A 14,917-nucleotide genomic window follows, 5' to 3' on the forward strand; every position below is an offset into this window, starting at 1 on the left:
AAAAAAAGAAATACTTGAGAATTAACAAAAAAGATGAAACACTTCTACTATAAAAACTGCAGAACACTAAAGAAAAAACTTAAAGAAGATCTTAAAAGATGGAAAGATCTCCCTTGTTCTTTTTTTTTTAAGAGAGAGGGAGAGAGAGAGAGAGAATTTCAATATTTTTATATTTTTTTATTCTTTAGTTTTCGGCAGACACAACATCTTTGTTTGTATGTGGTGCTGAGGATCGAACCCGGCTGCACACATTCCAGGCAAGCGCACTACCCCTTGAGCCACATCCTCAGCCCCCTCCCTTGTTCTTGATAGGTAGAACTGATATTGTCAAAATGACTATACTACTGTTGTCCACCTGTAGCTACTAATTTATTTGTCTTTCTATTTATGCTGTGAATTTTGTATTGTTAGTGATTCTATCATTAGGTAAATACATATTTCATTGCATCTATATATTCCTGATAATTGATGTTCCTTGGTTTGTAATATTATTTTTATCCCTAGTAATGGCTTTTCTTTTGATGCCTGATATTAATAGAGCAATTACATATTTCTTTTGTTTTTTTCTTTATATCATAATTTTTTCCATTCCTATCCTACCACCATGTCTTTTCTTATTTATAATAAATCTATTCTATAAATACTATAAAGCAGATTTTTTTTTGCAGTGGATGATTTTTGTTGGATGAGGATACCCCATATTATCTCAAAGGTAAGTGATAAAAAGTGGCAGGCACAGCCATGCCACAGAAGGGAGAAAGCATTTTTGACTGTTGAAATTTCATACCCAAGGGCCCATGTCTCCTGTTTAACTCAGACCACCTGGAAGGCTTCTCCTTGGCACTCACTATCACCAGTGTGGGCATCCGAAAGGTTTGCAATAACTTATTCAACTTGGCCGACAGTTTTTCGAGATCTGGACGGGATCTGAAGTTTTGTTTGAATTCTTCTTCAGTGTGCTCACTTGCTGATAACCTTACTCCATCAGGAGGGTTGCTTTGGAAGATTTTTCCAAGAAAATCTCTGCAAATGTTGGTGCCCCATTGGCTTATATGCACTCCTCACTTAGGGATGGTAAGACTGAGTCTGGGATATGTTGTTGCCTTGGTCCTGAAGCTGTTCTATCTCTGTGGTTTTGGTGGGCATTGCATAACTTGCCCAGACTTTGATGAAGAGAGGCAGGAATTAGACTGGGCCTAACTCTCTGCTAGGGTCATGTCATATGCAGTCAGGAGAATGTTTTGATTTCCACATTTTTGTTTCCACTTTTCCCCTCTTTTTGAGCTCTCCTGCTTTAATTAGATACTTGTATCACCCAAAGCCAGAAGTGGGCTTACTTCTGTGGTACCCACTGGTATTCAGTAGAACACAACCTACAGAATAAATGGGATTCTCTTTCAAATCTCTGAATTTTAAGAGGAAATGGATTGCTTTGAAAGGTGTTATTCTGCAGGTACAGCATCTTTCCAGGGATTCATTCAACTTTTGCTACTGTGGTCTCTAAATGTGCAACCAAAGATTCAACCCATCAAATGTGATCCCTTTGCCATGAAGCAAAATAAATAAATAAATAAATAATTCTAACAATAGCTTCCTTTAATTGACATATTTTCTCTATATTTATGATGTATTTGAATTTAACATACCATCTTACCATTTTATTTTCTTTTATGTGTACAATATGTTTCAATTATTTTTCTATGTAGAACTTTTTAATTGTTTACTTAATAATTTACTTCCTCCTTAATAGGATAATATTATACATTAATTTAACTATTTTTTGGTGTTTCACTTAAAAATAATAATAAGCATCCTTTACATATCAAGGTCTCACAGTAAATTTTACCTTTTAAAGAGGGCACATATCCTTTATAATTTGCTTTTATTTTTCTTTCTTCCTGTATGCATGTTATTATTGTTACATATTTTAAGTCTACTGATATTTTAAAATTGAGTTTTCTGATTGGATTAAGGTGATCTGATAACATGTATGTAAATGAGATTAGGCAAAAGTCTAAAACAATTGGGGTCACAAATATTCCAAAAATTCTAAGAAAAAGAATTTTATATATAAACTCAGTTTATCATCGAAAATGTTTGATTTCAATGGAAAAATACTAAGGAATACCAGAAACACGATCAAGAGTAAAAACAGACAATAGAAAGAAATCCACAGATTACCCATCTATTGGTATTATAAAAAATTGGATCAAATTGTGATTAATATATTTTAAAAATAAACAAAAACATAGAGGTATTTAGCATAAAAATTAAACACCTTAAAAAATGAATGCATGAAAATTCTACCACTGACAAGTGAAATTTCTGAAATAAAGAACTTAATAGATGGCTTTAATAGAAGATTTGTCATGGCAAAAAAGATAACAGGTAACAAGAAAAGATAGCAATTCTGCAATACTCAGGCAAAAATGACAGAATATTTTAGTTTAAAAAAGCCAAAAGTCATTGGATAAATAGTGTAAGTCTCTAGAATTAATATATGTTGTCACATGATAGACAAAGAAGAATCTTATATCTATATATTTAAAAAATTTCTGAAATAGTATCAGGCATTAAAATAAAAAACAAGCTATAGATTCATGAAATCCTATGAAGTCAGGACAGGCAAGATTCAAGCACACAAACATGCACATTCACACTGTTAGTACTTTTTTGTACAATTTCTTAAACCAAAGATTATAACTAAGAAAACATAATTATTCCACTTTTAAAAAGCTTTACCTTTTTCCTTTTATGGCACTGGAATATTTGTGACACTGATTTTTTTTAAACAATTTCCTGTGAAGACTATGAACTTTTTTCTTCACCCACTCTTTTATATTTTATAATATCAATAAATTAATACTATAGTAATTATTATTCAAAATTATTTAGAAATAAAATTAGAGAGTCATTCTTTCAGAAACATGTTACATTGTTAAAAGCATGTATTTCTATTAATGTTTAGCCTCTAAGTTATAGTGCTTGTTTTTTACAATCTTATGAATGTTTTTATCTATACTTCAAATATGTTCATGCATTTTGCTTAATGATGAATTTTATACTCCAAGAAATATGCTGCTAATCATAGGAGCTTACAAAAACCTAGATGGTATAGACTAATCACACTTGATGTTGCCTCCTCATGCATAGAGGCCACATTTAGTAAAAACATAGAGCAGAAGCTTAGTTATTTGTTATCATTTCCATATTTTATATAATATATGTAGTTATAAGTGTGATATCTTTATATGACTAGCAACCCAGTAGCTTTGTTTACATCATGAACCCACAAGTAATGCATTATTCTACAACAGCTATAGCATCACTAGGCAATAGGGATTTTTCAGCTCTATTATAATCTTGTGGGACCAGCACCCTCTATGTGGTCTGTTGCTGACTAAAATGTCATTATGGTATGGTTATACCTAGATTATGGTCTACTGGGAAGTGAGAAAATAAAATCTCAAACACCCTTCCCACTGACTTTCAGCAGCAGCAATTTGTTTTGTTTTATCTTCCCTGAGAGTAAAATGAAAACTTTGTAAAAAATAAATGTCAGTGATGGACAATATTTTAATTTGCAGTTTGGGGTAAACATCAATTGTTTATAAAGAAGAAAGTCTAGGGAAGAAGCTATGAATTATGTAAAATGCAAAATTCAAATAATGCTTATTTGTATGATATTGGCTTGTTTTTGATACTTTAGAGTGCATGTAACATAAAGATGAACATTTAAACATGTATCTCAACTGTATTTTTATATATGTATGTCAGTTTAAATTTAACACACTTTCCTTAGATTTAAAGATGATATGGAGTTAACCTCTATTAACACAATGAAAAATTGGTTCAAATTTGTGCACCTGTAGGTTAGAAAATATTATCTAACAGTTAAAAATGTCTTATAGAACTTTCAGTTATTCTTATGAATGGTAAAATGAGAGTCAAAAATACTGTTTCAATCATTCTGCATATTTCTCATTTTCTAAAATAGTCTACCATCAAAGATGCAGTGCTTCAAAATAAGCTATCTAAAACACTCTAGATTGATCCTTCGGGCAATGTTCATCATGTGGATTTTAATATTTTTTAAATAACTGATTAAATGAACATGTATTTACCTTTACTTTCCATCATATAATTGAGAAACTAAATATCATCTTTCATAGAAATATTATTAAATGCCATACATATTCTGAAAATGTTTGAATTTTGCATTCAAAAGTAATTTTAAATATCTATAAAAAGAGACTTTGCAAATTGGCAAAGAGTAATGAAAAAAAGAGCTTGCAGAATGGCATTTTGTAACTGCCATTGTGTGTGAAAGAGTTTGTATGCTTTCCAAAATTTGTGTGAGCTGCCAGGCCTGTCAGACATATTTGCTGAAATTTGGAAAAGAAACCCTGCCATATTCTCAACTCTTGACATGAGCAACAAGAAAGTTTTAAAGAATATAATTTTGACCTATAGCTATATATTTCAAGTTTCAGCAAAATAATATAAAAGAAAAACTGAATTTCGGTTAATGACTAAAATATTATATTTTAATTTCAGTATAATTTCCCAAGTCATTCTTCGAAGTCATTGTTTTTCAAAGACATATTTGAAAGTTACTACTATTTATTAATTTGATTTTCTTATCCTAGATATTAGTCATTTTCTGTTGCTGTAACAAAATATTTGAGTACTTTATGGAGAAATAAGTTTTCTTGTGACTCATAGTTCTGAAACTCCAAGAGTATGGCATCAGCATCTTCTTGGCTTTTGGTGAAGGCCTCATGATGCAGCATGTCCAGAAGCCAAGGAGATGATAATGCATGGGGAAGGAGCATATATACCAGACAGAAAGCACTTTATATTAGCCCACTTTTAATAATTAATACTGTGCCCCCAAAACAAGAATTCACTTCAATGAGAAAAGCAATGATCTCTCTTAAAGAGTTAATCAACTCTTAAAGTTTCCTTAGTCTTTCAGGACCATCCCTTTCAGGAATGAAACCTCAACACCAGTTTTGGTAGCAATGACCATACCCAAATCAAAACATTTTCCAATCATATATGTAAAACCACTTGTTAAAACTTTACACTTTTCAAATGCAGGCTGCATCATAGAAATGGCATATAGAGAAACACTCATGCTGAAATGACTAATGGATCATAATGATCAAAATACATATTATTTCAATTTTAATAATAACATTGCCTTTTAATTATCAGTATATCCAGTTGATTCTGAATAAACTCAGAAAATTCAAAAATCTGCTAATATATATTCACTAATGTTAATCATAAAATATTTGATTAGAAATAACAATAATTATACAGCTTAGAATTACAGAAGTAATTAATCATTTTGCATGTTTAGGCTAAGTCACAAAATGAAACGTGTAAAGGACAAAAAAATCTACTCTTTTGAGTGTTAAAAAATGTCCAACATTCTTCTTCTATTAAAGATAAAATAAATTGCATAAGGGAACTTTGAAGAAGGTCAAAATCATACATTTCGAGGAAGTAAAACTAATTTTAGCTTTGAGTGATATTATCACCAGCTGAATATTCAAGTTTGTATGTCACATATACATTTACATTTTTATTTCTATTTGAACTTTGATATTAGTCTATTACCTTTAGTAAGAATGGTCAAATTCATTAACTTGGCCAACTCAGATAGAACCATTCACATAAAATCTACCAAGAAGTTTTCTATACCTGAAAATTTTTACTGAACTAAATGAATAATATAACCCCCTGTAGAATAATCTAGGCCTTCTGATGTATCAATAAAAATAATTTTTTAAATTTATATTTTATTTTTTTAATATTTAGTTTTTAGTTGTAGTTGGGCATAATACCTTTATTTTACTTTTTAATTTTTTAATGTGGTCCTGAGGATCGAACCCAGGGTATCGCACATGAGCTCTCTACCACTGAGCCACAACCCCAGCCCTGAAATTTATATTTTATTGATTAAAATGGACACATAACTCGATGCAGTAATCATTTCCTAAGCCTCTATGTATCCATTTATCTATCCAACTGTCAACCTATCTACCTTGCATGATTATCCTTACATTCCTTACATGAGACTACTGCTGATACACAGAACTTAGCTCTCGGTAGGACTTTCTTCTAGTGGAAAGAGCTTCTTATCAAAGGGTCTGTCTATTTCTCAGTTACCTGCATCTAATGAGTGACCTATGTGGAGTCAAATTTCCTTGCCTTTTTTTCTCCAATTTGGGATGACTTTGTTGGTTCATGTCTGCTTCAGTGTCCCCTGTTGGACTGGGGACACTGACTAAAGATGTGTTAGAAATCCCATCTTGGTGTTCTCAGAGAAAGGGTCAAAACTTTTCATTGCAGGTTCAAATCTTGAGCGTAATAATCCTAATACATAAATTCCTGTTGACTATCTGCAAGTAAATTAAAAGTCAGATCTATGTTCCTGAGGACAAATTCATTAGTTAAAAGTTTCTGTCTATCCTTGTTTTGATTTACATGTTAGATACACATTCAAATTTTCACCTAACACTTGTTAGGCATATTGTTAACCATATCTTTAGGCAATCCTGTACTGACCAGTGTTTCTCCCCAAATAGCAGTGAAACTACTGCCATAAAATGAAACATACTTTAATGTTTTTATTAATTTTATTTTAATTTGAAAGCATAGACTTTTTTGGCACAAGCCATCCTCCTTTTAAAAGGCACTCAAGCAATGGCATAGTGATATTCATGTGTGATTCAGAGAAAAAAAATAAATTTTATTTTAGTAACTTTATTATTAAAACTTTTCTCTGAGTATTCAAAATACTATTTGGCTAAATCATTAAAGTGGTCTAATTTTTATATTATGAAAATAATATCTTTATTCTAGTTGTGTAAAGTATTTGTAAACTAAAATACATACTCTTTGACAAATCAAGAATATTCTAATGAGCATTTAAGATTGCCACTGAGTAGATAATTTTAAGTTTTATTCTACAAGTGCTGCAGATATTATTATTTGCTAATGTAAGCCAAGTTTATTTTAAACTGGTTGAATATATAGTATACATAAATAATAGATATGTATTTACATTATGGGAATTATATGGAAGGTCTTAATTGTTTTCTATAGCTTGCCAGATATTAGGTATATAAGCATGAATATTATGTGGTATTTGTCTTTAAGAATCTCATCTATCCAGTGGGTGAAATTCAATTACCAAGCACTGTGAGACTTTTTGAGTGGGACTTCTCTGTTTCCTACTTCATCTCCTCCAAAGTGAAGCATGAAGCAGATCATTTTAAGGTGTAGACACTCTTTTAGCATAAACATCATAGTAAAGATGCTCCCCCAAATTGTTAAATATGGCAGTATATTTAGATCCATTTTTCTTCCCTCCCTTATCTATTCCATATTATTTGAAGAAAGCTGTTTAAAAGGAGAGATGACTAACATGAGAAAAGTGCCTCTGACTGGGGAACACGTGGAAATTGGTGGATTAAGGTTGTGGAAAAACCCAAACGAGGTAAAGTCTAAAGGGGAAACTACCATGTGCCTCTTCATGGTCTGTCCATAAGGTATAGTTTAGGACTGAGGTCTTAACCAAGGACAAAAATTTCCTGGAAGTCATGTTGATAAAAATAAGCAGATAGCAAGGTCCGGTGGCCCACACCTGTAATCCCAGTGTCTCTCAAGGCTGAGGCAGGAGGATAGCAAGCAAAGCCAGCCTTAGCAAAAGCAAGGTGCTAAGCAACTCAGTGAGAGTCTGTCTCTAAATAAAATACAAAATAGATCTGGGGCTGTGGCTCAGTGGTCGAGTGCCCCCGAGCTCAATCCCTAATACACCCCGCTCCAAAGCAGATGAATCAATGCTGTCTGTTTATGTTCTCATTGTCTCTTTAACTCTTTAAAGAACTAATAAAAACTCAAACTAGTGGTTTTTGTGTTTGTCCAGGTTCTGTGGATATTAACTTTACCTAAATAAATCCAGTTTAGGACACTGGGTATACTACCCTCAGCCCATCCTTGAAATTGTTTAATTGTGAAATTATCAGACAATTATGAGACTGGGAGCATATTTTAGTAGTAGAGCATTTGCCTAGAAGGTGACGGCCCTGGGTTCATTCCCCAGCAGAGCAAAGAGAAAAAGAAAAAGAAAATAATCTAAAGTGTTATATAGTTTAGGTCTTGAATTACCCCAGCTGACAGCTTTCTCCCTGATGCAGCAGTGTTCAAATGAGGGGCCTTTGGGATGGTGATTAGATCGTGAGGACACCAACATCATCAGTGCATTAATCCGTTGATGGATTCAAAATCTGATGGCATTATTGGGAGGCAGTGGAAACTATAAAAGGTAACACCTCGTTGGAAGAAGTAGGTTCATCATTAAGGGAGCACTTTGAAAAGGTACATCTTTTTTTTTTTTTTCTGTACCCTCCTTTCTCTTTTTCTGCTTTTTGGCTGCCATGAGTTGAGTGGCTTTCTTCTACCAGTTCCTTTGCAATGATGTTGTTCTGCCTCACCTCAGGATTGAAGCAATTGGACCAGCCTTCCTTGGTCTGAGACCTGTGAGACTCTGAGACAAAATAAACCTTTCCTCCTATAAGTTGCTCTTCTTCATTGTTTTGTTACAGTGACAACTGCCAAATTCAAAGTTTATCCAGTATGTTAATGAAAAGGAAGAAGAGAATATGTAAAAAATCCATCCAACTTGAAGGTTTTCAGCAGAATGCTGGTAAGGAAGGAAGTTTAGAGCTGGGTCTTCAAGAAGAACTAACATTTTTCTTACTAAACAAGGCAATCAATATATAACCCAGGTAGGAGTTCAAACATCAACAAGGAAGGTCAAAAAGTACTCTCTAGAAATGCCCCTGTTGGGACTGTAACTTACTATTTATTCTATGCTGGAATATCTGGGAATGAAACTGAAATGACATTTTGCTGGCATTATGCAGGCCAGACATGTCCAATTACTTAGCCATGGCAGGCTCACCAGAAGCCCTAGACTGGCCCCTCCGCATCTCATCTAGGGAGTCCCTTCTGGGAGGCTGGTTGGCAGTTAGGGTTGCTGACAAATCACCTGAGTTAGTGCGGATAATGCTACAAAGAGTAGGATTAATTCATTTTTCAAAGCAATAATACAGAGCAAGGTCAAGGAGTGGAGGAAAGCTGCACAGAGATTCACTCATCACTATTCTTGGGATGCTTTGAGAGGTATTTGTGTTCCAAGTACCAAAGGGATGCTGTACAATTGCCAATATGCTATTCACTGGGGAGCTGGAAAGAAAGGGGCAGTCTTGGGCAAATACAGCTCTAGGAACAACCCTGATTCTCTGTCTTTACATACTCCATCTGTCCCCTTGCATTTAACTGTATTTATTTTCCCTCACTATTTTTCTTAATTGACTTTTCTTTTTCAAGATTTTTTTTCTCAGTTCTCCTTTTTCAAATCTCCTTTGTAAAGAAAACTACCTCTTCAGCTGGATTTTAATTCATGTGAAACTATAGGTCACAAATTTTATCTCCTCTTTAGCAATAATTTTCTGGAAATAAGTTTTCTGCTCTTTTCCTCTTCCTCCTCCTCCTCCTCCTCTTCCTCCTGTACCCTTTATTTCTTTTCTTACAGCATTTTTGATGATTCATCAGTTCGTTCTTTATTTCTCAGTATACAAACTTCAGTTACTCCATAGAAGACTTTTGAATGCTTTTGTGATCCTGATTAATATTCCTGAACTGTAGTTTGTTGCTTAAATGCACCCAGCATTTATAAAAGGGTTTTCATAGAAATTAGAAAATACTTAACAGAATACCTTTTATAACCCTAAGTGACAACCAGGGAAAATAAATATTTTGAGATATTAGTTGTAATCCTTTATCAGCTTTCTATTTTTAGTTGGATATGAAAGCAATTAAAAAATTCTTACCAAAACTGATCATTTATGTGTGTAAAAGTTATTACACACATTATTTATATTGCTACTTAACAAATTATGAAGAAATAATAAAAATAAGAGTTTGTGAAAAGTTTATGAAGTTCATTTTAGAAGCCACAGTTTTAACTCATTTTATGTAAACCATATGCAAGACAGCTGTTTTAAAAACTCCTTTTTTCCCTAGGAAACTGCTTAAAAAAAGACTTTCTTTTTTTAAAAATATTTATTTTTTAGTTATAGGTGGACACAATATCTTTATTTTACTTTTTATGTGGTGCTGAGAATCTAACCCAGTGCCTCACACATGCCAGGGGAGCGCGCTACCACTTGAGCCACATCCCCAGCCCAAAAAAAGACTTTCAGTAATACATGTTGGGGAAGAAGAGGACCCAACAACGACAAATTTAGAAAAACACCATACAGCTAAATGTACATCAGGAAATGAAATTCAGTATCTTATCTTTTCACTGGGATTTAAAAATCTAGAGTTGAACCAGAGTAGGAGTCTACTATTTTCTCTCCTTTCACTTATAAACTATGAATCCCCATACATCAAGGAACAAAATTATCTGTAACTAAATCACTAGTATGGCTTTGGACACAAAGCGATTGGGACTTCAGGAAAAGGAGAAAGAAGTTCAAAAGGACAGAGGCAGTTGCACACCAGAAGTTCAATGAAGTGAGGCCCTATAGTGTGGACCACAGTGTAGACAAAAGTTCATTTACTGTTGAACTGTTTACCCTGAGTTGAAGAAAGACACCAATCTCAAATTTCCACCCATGCCCTAAGTGGGTTGAGCTACAAAACTTAAACCAGAAAGGACTATGTATGTGCTCTGATAGTGACCTGCTCACAGGCTGAACAGTTTTTTTGTTTTGTAATGGGATTTAACATATACCTCTCCACAATTAAAGCTACAGAATATACACATATAAACCAGCACTTATTTTCTGATTACAATGCAATCACTACTAATTCAGGTAGAATTTTACTCAGAATGTCTAAATAATAGAATAGCTCTCTCTGTAAGAAGATTGACTTCTAGAGTGGATTAAAAGATTTCAGAGAAATCCTTTACTCATTTATATTAGAGTGGGAGAATTTGAGTTTCCTTCCAATAGAAATTGCTGTTTTATTCGGTTTGTGTTTCTAAAGGGCATCCTAAAAATAAAGTTGCCTCTATGCCTTTCAAATGTTATGAAACGTTTATCCAGCTTAATTTTGTGGTTTATCTCCTGTTGTTCTCAAATAAAATTTTCCTATTGTAATGAAAGATTTTTAATAAATTTTTTAGCATGTTGTAATCTATAAGCAATGATATACAAACTATGAATTCATTGGTTTTCTTTTCCTTCTAAAATATTTTAAGAGTTCTATTTCTTTTTAAATATTTTAAATGTTACTATTTAGAATCTGATTTCATAAAATTGTAAGCTACTTCATGATTCTTCTTTTTCAGAATTCATATTGTGTCATCATTCAAAATTCTTAACTATGCTAGAATTGAGGAATTTCAATATTTATCTCATTATCATAATCAGATTTTTCTTATTTAGACCTTCAAACTTTAGGAAGAAATGAAGGTTCAAGCATAGGAACAGGGTTCAATCAAACAGGGTAACATGAAGATAACTTTATAAGTAAAGTGAACAGATATCAAATAATTCCAAAATGGAAATGAGGATAAAGAAAGTTATACTTTCTATCGTCTACCTATTTTTAAAACACAGTATGACATTATATAATAATTACTAAGTTTATTTTTCTTTGCTTTTCAGTTGAGGTGCAGTGGGGGAATTGCAAACTAATGAATACATAAAAAGAAAGATGACCTGCTGAAGGCCCTGTGAGAAAAAGCCAGTACTTCATATTCCCAAAGTGAAACCCAGGAGAAAGAGGTCCACCATTCACCCTGTTAGAAAAGCCTGCTGAGCTTGGGGAGAGTCACAGAGCCAGTTGGTAGTCCAGAAATTTCATACTTGAAAATGAAGTTTAATTATATCCTTTGTTTCTTCATATTTTTCCCCATTTTTGCAGGATTATTCTTGTATTTCTGGTGTTAACATAAAATGGGGTCAGTAAGTATCTACTAATTGGATGAATAATATTTTCATTTTAGACATGATGAAACAGGTTAGGACTTGATAACTTATACTGCAGCTTATAAAAGCTGTTTTCCCAGATAGCTGTCCTGACTTTAGTAGAGAGCCCCTGAGAGCCACTCTCCTGATATGTACATTGCATTAGAACTCAACTACCATGAGCAAAGAACAAGAACACTGGTCATGTTATTTTATTTATTTATATATTGTTCAACTCCAGCTATTTTTTAGTCCAGAGGATCAATTACCATCTCACCCTCGAACAAGATATCTCACTGGCCTATTACCTTGATGGAATCATCCTACGGGATCTCTAGAGAAAGGAATGACTCAGATTTACTAGATATCATATAAAATGCATTTTCTAGAGGTAGAGAATAACTTTTGGCTTGCTGTCAGATGCTGGTATAGACTATATGTATGGTCATACAACAGACCCCGTGTTTCCTATTATGAATTAGGAATAATTTTATTCAAAAACACATAAATTATGGCATTTCTAGCCAAATTTGCTCACCCAGTAGGTTTGGTTTCCATACATTTCAATTAAGAATATGCCAAAATACAATAGTTACAGGAATACAATGCTCATATTGCCAAAATGCTGATATCTGCCATACAACCCATAGTTATAGTCTTTAGAAGGGTAATGTTATGGTTTAAATAGAAGATGTCCCCCAAAGTTCCTGTGATAATGTGGGATTATTCAAAGATGAAATGATTAGATGAAGAGATCTGTAACCTAATTAGTCCATGCTAGTTTGAATGGACTAACTGGGTGGTAACTGCAGGTGGGGTGTGACTGGAGGATGTGGGTCACTGGGGGCAAGCCTCATATGTGTTCATCTTCCTGTGGCCCCTTCCTCCTCTCTCTACTTCTGGGCTGCCATGAGCTGAACCATGAGTTTTCCTCTGCCACACCTTTCTGTCCTGTTCTGCCTCACCTCAGTTCCAGAGCAATAGAGTCAGCCCACCATAAACTAAACCTATGAAACCATGAGCCAAAACAAACTTTTCTTTCTCTAAGTTGCTATTGTTGTATATTTTGGCCACAGCTATGAAAAGCTGACTGACATAGGTATGTTCACTATGATCGTATAAGATGCAATTTCAACGTTATTTTTTTTTTTTTTTCTGTGTGTGATCCTTTTTATCCAATGGAGTTCAAAGTCTTTGTAGACAGTCCTGTTTTCTATTAGGTTTATGGTAACCCTGGAAGAAAAGAGTCATAAAAGAAACCACCAGAGTTTTAAAATAAAGTCACATCCCTTCAACAAGTAACAGGTAGCAAATGGCCTTGCTTAACATGAATTTCCCCTCTGATGCTGACTTATGATTACCCAATATGCTGGAAGCAGCAACTACAGATGATAATACCTATCTTAGCTAAAGATAGAAAATGTTCATCACCTTAGGGAAATAGTCTAGATGCACTAGTAACATGAATGGATCCTAAGACTATTATTCCTGCCTCTAGAAGTATGAAGCATATACTTTTATACAATGCACACAAAATAATAAGCCTCTTTTGCAGGAGTATAGGCTAATAAAAATACATATTAAACACATGAGAATGGTTACTTTTATGTGGATGAATGATTGAAATAAAGTTGGATGGCTGGAAAGAAAAATAGAATAAAATAATGATTAAAAATTAAACACAGATTTAGGAAAGTGTTTGTCTCAATCTGTGTTTCTGACACCTAAAGAAAAAAAATCAATAAGATACAATTTGTGTTAATAAAAAAAAAGAGCCAGTATAAGAAAGAAGTAATAAATAAGAGAGGGGAGAGGTAGATATGGCCATGGGGTAGTAGGCAGTGTTCCCATTTAGATACCCATTTACATAGGCTGTGGTAACACATTTGAAATTTATTTTTTAAATGCTTCTTCACTGTGATGTTTTATATGAGTGTTTTATGCATGAGGAAAATGCTATCAGACTTAGGCTAGAATGCAACACTCTGTCAACTATATAAAAACTGCATTGCAGGGTAACAAAAACAAAAATGAGCCAAGAGCTATGTAGCTTTTGATTTTCCTGATAAGACTGTCATGTTTGGCAAAAGAATTGCAGGACTCAGGGAGGAATCAGTAAAAGCGACCATATCACACACCAAGCTACAGTATGTCAATCACATCGAATAATTTTTCCACAGAAGTCCAAAAACTTTGTAAGGACATACTTGGCACTGCAGGACTTTCACTACACTTACCACAATTCTTCAACCTTTTGAAATGCTGTCCTTTCTAAAAGGAAGGTTGCTTAATCTCTTTTCTTCATGCTTTTCCACACTGCTTTCTGAGATTGGTACAACCCTGTGCCTCTTTTCTCTATTATGATTTTTCTAATTCAGCTAATATTTACTTCTCTGAATATTCTTCTTCAATAATTTTCACATCTTAAACACTTTAGTTTCTCATCTTTGTCCTCCATAGTTAGTATATATTATAACAGTATAGTTTAAATAACAGTTTTTTCCATTAATATAATTTTATTGCATATAAATTTTACATGTACAATTTAATAACTATTATATGATTAACTAAGATATGACTATATACATTCACCACATAACTTAAATATGAAAAGTGTTTAATAAATGTTTGATTTTGACTATTGAGTCAAGGAAACAATAATGACCTTTCCTTTTCCTTATTTATTTATATATTTATTTATTTTGGGTTTTGTATTAAAGATGTTTTCTGTCGAGTTTCCTATAAAATAAAACAAGGTTGGTATCCAAATATGTTCAGATAGTCATGTAGTGCTTCTCATAAAATATGAAATATATTAACACGCTGACCAAATAATACAGTCATCTGTCTATTCATGTCATCTACTTATTCATCAAGGACAAAATATGTTTACCTGCGAGGATAAAAATAATACT

The 14,917-nt window shown here is 33.2% G+C and overlaps 1 pseudogene; it reads right to left on the minus strand.

Annotated features, from left to right (window-relative positions):
* Positions 1 to 701: 701 nt before the first annotated feature.
* LOC143412121 (large ribosomal subunit protein mL48 pseudogene) lies at positions 702 to 12,324 on the minus strand (annotated as a pseudogene).
* Positions 12,325 to 14,917: the final 2,593 nt, after the last annotated feature.

This window comes from Callospermophilus lateralis, chromosome 13 (assembly GCF_048772815.1).
Source record: "Callospermophilus lateralis isolate mCalLat2 chromosome 13, mCalLat2.hap1, whole genome shotgun sequence".
Lineage (NCBI taxonomy): Eukaryota > Metazoa > Chordata > Mammalia > Rodentia > Sciuridae > Callospermophilus > Callospermophilus lateralis.